At 41.6% G+C, this 5,444-nt stretch overlaps 1 long non-coding RNA gene across 1 annotated transcript; it reads left to right on the top strand.

Moving 5' to 3' along the window:
* Positions 1 to 713: 713 nt before the first annotated feature.
* LOC111814892 lies at positions 714 to 5,255 on the top strand. Its single transcript, XR_002819754.1, has 2 exons — positions 714 to 822; positions 4,731 to 5,255. It is a non-coding gene; the product is annotated as an uncharacterized LOC111814892 (long non-coding RNA).
* The last annotated feature ends 189 nt before the right edge of the window (positions 5,256 to 5,444 follow it).

The raw sequence follows: 5,444 nt of genomic DNA, 5'->3' as shown, positions 1-5,444 counted from the left end.
TGAGGTCTTTTTCTTCTCATACAGGCCGTGTCTTGCAAGTCTATGTTTGGACTCATTTTTCTTCACATAATCCAGAGAATCACAAATCATGCCAAAGCCAGTCGTCTTGCCACCACCAAATGGGTTCTGAATCCAAACACAAAATGACATCTGGGGTGACCTTGTACATTTTGGCAAGTTTTTCCCAAATTTCTGTCTTAGGTACTGTTGCTTTCCCAGGGTGAAGGACATCAGTGACCATTTGTTTCCTTTGAAGAAGTTGGCTAGTATGAACTTCCGGGTTTGGGTAGTTACTGTGTCGTTCATAATGGCAAACAGACCCTCAGGCAGCCCAGGAGGAAAAGAGCTATGTATGTTTGAGCCTCATAGCAGAATCTTTTTTTTTTTTTTTTTTTTTTCAGGGATCGAACTCAGGCCCTTCCACTTGCCAGGCAAGCGCTTATTCTACTGAGCTATCTCCCCAGCCCCACATAGCAGAATTTAAATTAGAGAGATTACCTGTGTGTTGCTTGTCTCCATCCTGCCTGTCCTCAGTATCCCCCAGGAGTGGCACAGAGGTTGCAAGTGATGAGCCCACCCTGACGTGTCCTCACAGCCTTATCACCCCTCTGTGCTGCAGCACCTGCCTCCTGTGCAAGCCCTGGGGTGAAACCTGGTCCTGCAAAACAAGAAAGAAACCCTAAGGATTTCATTTTGTTTCTTGTTTTGCAGGGCTGGGTTTCACCCCAGGGCTTGCACAGGAGGCAGGTGCTGCAGCACAGCTCTGTGCACTGTGTGCTCTTGGATAGATGCCTTTGTGCGTACTTATGATGCAGAGTTCTAGTATATGTGGAAAAAATATGGATGTAGACATTTATTCATGTAGTATAATATTTGCATTTGTCTATGGTATGCTCATACAGCACACCATAATTGTAATTTGGTTTATTTTTATTTTGTAATTCTTTTAAATAGTGCTGTTATATGATTTTTTTATTCTTAAGCTAGAACTCCATTACAGGGAGGCAGTTTAATAGAGGAAAACTGTACTTTGAATTGTGTCAGTTCCCTTGCTGACCTGTAATCTCTACCGAAACTTCTCATCTGACAGCAAGGACATTAAGGGCCCTGGTCTAGTCCTCAGGACCATTTGCAGACCTCAGAGTGCATAGAAATGTAGGATGAGCTAGATGCGCTGATGCATGCCTATAATCCCAGCACTTGGAGGCTGAGGCAGGAGGATTATTTTGAGTTAAAGGCCAGACTGCTTTGTAGTGAGTTTCGCAAACTGAAGTATATACTGAGACCTTGTCTCACAAAAAACTAGATTGGTTTTTTTTGTTTTTTTTTTTTTTATGTATTTAGTACAGGGTATATAGGGTCTCAGTACATAGATTGGACTTGTGGTGATCCTCCTGTTTTCAGCCTCTCAAGTGCCCAGTCTCAATCATGGTCTCAGGGTGCTCCAGGGGCAGGGCTGGCATGACAGACCGGGGATCGAACCTGGGCCCCTGCCTCTACCTCAACAGGCACTTTAGTCCACTGAGCTATCTGGCCGACCTCTAGGTTATTATTCTTATGTGGGGAGATAGTGACTTCTTGTCCTTTTTAAGCAAAGAAGCTATGTCTGAACCCATCACTTGATTCCTCCTATATGTTTTAAAGGAAAGGATTTCACTGATAGGCAGGAGAAATTTTATTTTAAGACAAGGATGGTTAGCACTCAGGCTCAGGCAAGAGGGAGCATCACTGCAAGTTTGAGGCCAGCCTGGGGTAAATTCAAGGCCAGATTGAACTGCATGGTGAAACCCTGTCTCAAGTGCGTGCACACACACACACACACACACACACACACACACGAAAACCCAGCTTTCATTTGTGAGTCTGTAGGAATGTAAACAGAAATGTTTGGAATTTACTAAAGGATAAGATTGTATGTAGTAAATGAGGAACATTTATAGTAAAATACAAATACTCCAGTAATATAAGAGTGGCACATTTAATTTAGAGTTCCCTAAGGGAATATGACAGGAGCAAAAGGAGAGCACACGGCGCTGCCCCAACTCCCAGGAGCCGCAGCTTGCTGGCAGGCTTGGCTCTGCACTGCCCTCAGAGCTGTCCCGTCTAGAGAACAGTGACCCGTGCTCCCTGCCCCACAGTGTCCCGTCCTTCAGTGTTTTTGCTTTCCTTCCAGTCGCTTACTTTAATTTAAGGCTGTGTTTTAAAAGACATTAGAGATATTTAAACTGCTTTTATCTCTGAAATGTTAAGGACTCGCTTAATTGACCCTGTCTCTAGAATAACTGAGTAAGGAACCTTTGTATATTTTGTCTGGACCTTGTTACTATGTTTGTTCACTGGACAGTGTGTTTACTGTGATACACTCTGTAATGTCTTCTTTCAAATGTTATCCTTAGGGGGATTTTCCGTAATGTCCAGCAGAGTGCTAAGTGTACTGTAGATATTCAGGCAGTACTTAAGATTAAGTAAAAAGGATGGGAAATGAGGGACATCATAGTATTATTTTTTTCATTATTGCTTGTACAATGGTTTTTTGGAGGTAGGCACAAAAGTATATTATAAAAGTAATACAGATACAGATTAACCTTCACCATGAGGCCTGATCGATCTTTAGTGATTGATTTTTTTCTTAACCTATTTTCAGATTTCTCCTCTAAGAACAAGCAGTTGTACTGGGAAGTACATGTATTGAACTGTTCCATTATAAATATAATTTAAATGAATTGTTAAAGTCATGTGGTTTCTATTTAAACATCCTATTATATTGGCAGTGTGATCTCAGGAATCTATACTCTCCTCCACAGCAGTCATCATTTTTCATGACAGAGGACAGAGGAAGCATAGACTGTATTTCCACAGAAGAGTTTTCTTACAATGTCTTATACCCAGTAGGTGCTCAGTGACTTTTTCTTGGTGGTCCTGGAGATACAATGCAGTGTTCTACACTGAACTATTCTCTCAGCCCTTCCTAGTTTGACAGAGTCTGAGTGACTAAGTTGCCCAGGCTTGGTTGGCACTTGTGTTTTGTTTTTGATCCTCCTGCCTCAGCCTCCCAGGGTGCTTGGTAACAGACCTGCGCCACCATGCCCAAGCACTTCGTTGAATGAATAGATAATGTGCCTAAGCTTTGCTGCCATAGATGCAGTATGTTCTAAAGGCTAGAATTTTAATGTAGAGGGTACCGGGCATAAAACCCACTAGATTAAGAATCACAACATGTTCAGTTAAATTCTACCTGCAGTTTTGTAAGTTTGAACAAACCATCAGCTTTAGTTTTTACAAATATAAAGTGAAAGAATTGAACGAGAATAATCAGATGGTCTCTTGAGGTTTTTCTTCTCAGCTGTAGCATAAGCTTAGCATCTGGCCTTTACCTAACCTTTGCACCCTTGTGGCTCTCTTTGCCCCTTTACAGTGCCTACCAGTGGCCCCAGGGCCCGGCGGGAGTGCTCTTTAGCACACCTACGCTGTCTGCTCCTACTACTTGAGTCATTGCCTTCTGAAATTCAGTTGTGTTTATCCAAAATCTGTTTATAGTGGGTTTCTTTTTAGTGTATTTATGTTATTTAAATGTTACATTAGCCATTGAAATCAGAGTACAAAAATAGTTGTTTTATGAGGACTACGTTTTGAAAAACTAAAACCAAATAATTTAACTGAAGGATGACTTTCCAGAAAATATATATATATATTGTCAGACTAGATAATAATTTAGGCAGAGCCAGGCATGGTGGTGCATACCTATAATCCTAGCACTCTGGGAGGCTGAGGCAGGAGGATCAAAGGTCTGAGCCCAGGCTGAGCAATTTAGTGATTAATCCAGACCTGGTCTCAAAATAAAACAAGCAGGCTGGGGATGTAGCTCAGTATGAAGAGCTTGAGTACAATCCCAATGGAGAAGGGATACAGATGAGGTAAAGAAAAGGTGTGGGGGGGGTGCTAAAAATATATGAAAAACCTGGACATGGTGGGGCACACCTGTAATCCCAGCACTCAGGAGGCTGAGGCAGGAGGATTGTCATGAGTTGGTAGCTATATGGTAAGTTCATGGCCATCCTGAACTATGTAGCAAAATCCTGTCTCAAAAAAGAAAACAAACAAAAATCTATGAAATCCTGAACCACTGTTCTTTCTTTTCAGTCTTTCATCACTTTAAATGAATTGCAACTGAAAATTAGAGACAGTACGATAGTGCCTAAGTCTATATAGAAGACCCGTAATCAAGGAAAAGGCCCTGCTATTAAGAAGTACCCAAAGAGCATGCTTTAGATACCTTGTGGTGAAAGTAAAAGGACATCCAGAGGCTGGGAGTATAGCTCAGTGGTGGAGCACTTGCCTAGCACGTGCGAGGCCCTGGGCTCAACTGCAGCATCACAAAAATAAAAAATAGATGAGTGTGGTGACACACACCTGCAATCCCAGCCTGTAGGTTATGAGTTTAAGGCTGCCTGTGTTGCAGAGTAAGACCGTGCCCAAAAACCAAAGAAACGTTTTTGATGTTTCACTTGAAAAAAATCATGTTTGGCTAGGGCCCATCAGGTGAAGTGGGCTTCTGCTGGGTGTGATCTTCATCCCATGATAGGTCCTATTAAAAATAACATGGTAGTGACCTAACTGTGGGTCATAACAGTGCTTTTTAATTTGCGTGCATTCACCTTGCCTAAGATCTATATAAAATACCTCATTATAGTTCATGTTCAAACTAAATTTTTTCTTTGTTTTCTTCACAGAACATTCAGAAGATTCTTGGCCTTGCCCCTTCACGAGCCGCCACCAAGCAGGCCGGTGGATTTCTTGGCCCTCCACCTCCTTCTGGAAAGTTCTCTTGAATTTAAGCAGAGCCTGTTAATTCCTGTTATTCTTTTTAGACACGCATGTCAGACTGGCAACTTTTATAGCAAGAACTGTAGGCCCCCATCTTGCTTTGAATTGGTTCTCAGCTTTTTTAATGTGATGAGGTGCCTAACAGTAGTTAGTGCTGTTGGCCACAGGTAATTTTTTTTTTTTTATTACTACCCTGATTACTTAAGTTCAGGTGATCTTTATGTAATGAAAAACAGATATCTTTCTTGCTTTGCTTGCGTAAACATTGTCTGTGGGAGAACTCACAGCTGTGTGTGTGCCATCTACCATGGAAGCTGACTAAAAGCTCGAAGAAAAATTCAGTCTGTGTATCTAAACGTAATTGGAATTATTTGTTGTGTTTTTAATGCCAAATCACCTAAGATCAATAAAGAAGCCAGATTTTTTAGCTATTTTGTCTATAAGGAGATCTGTTTGTTTTGCATATTTTTAGATGAGATTTTGGTAATCTGAACATTAGGCTAAGAATTGGCCAATGCAAGTTGAAAGCTTTTGAAGTACTGATTTACTGTACTTGCCTCACACACAGAATATAGGCTGTCCTGCTGGGGGACCTGGGAAGGGAGGCTGGAAAAGAAAAT

This window comes from Octodon degus, unplaced genomic scaffold, assembly GCF_000260255.1.
Source record: "Octodon degus isolate 3935 unplaced genomic scaffold, OctDeg1.0 scaffold01166, whole genome shotgun sequence".
NCBI classification, from domain to species: domain Eukaryota; kingdom Metazoa; phylum Chordata; class Mammalia; order Rodentia; family Octodontidae; genus Octodon; species Octodon degus.
Note: the sequence above shows the minus strand (reverse complement) of the source record. Positions and strands in the feature narration are given on the sequence as shown.